This window comes from Brassica oleracea, chromosome C7 (assembly GCF_000695525.1).
Source record: "Brassica oleracea var. oleracea cultivar TO1000 chromosome C7, BOL, whole genome shotgun sequence".
Classification (NCBI taxonomy): domain Eukaryota; kingdom Viridiplantae; phylum Streptophyta; class Magnoliopsida; order Brassicales; family Brassicaceae; genus Brassica; species Brassica oleracea.
Window position 1 is genome coordinate 45,253,037 of NC_027754.1, and position 211 is coordinate 45,253,247.

The following is a 211-nucleotide window of genomic DNA, read 5'->3' on the forward strand; positions in this document are numbered from 1 at the left end:
TTTAATGAGTTAACTTGCTCCTCAAGTTAATTGGAATTATCCAACATTCTCCCCCTTAATTCCAACTTGAATCTTAGGTATGTTGATCTTCTTAACTCCGATGAACTTGCGTAGACCGTTAATAGGTGCATCGCATTTCTTCGATACGATGTTGCAACATAACATGAGTATAGATGCTTCACTGCTTCTCTATGACTCTCTCTTAAGCATC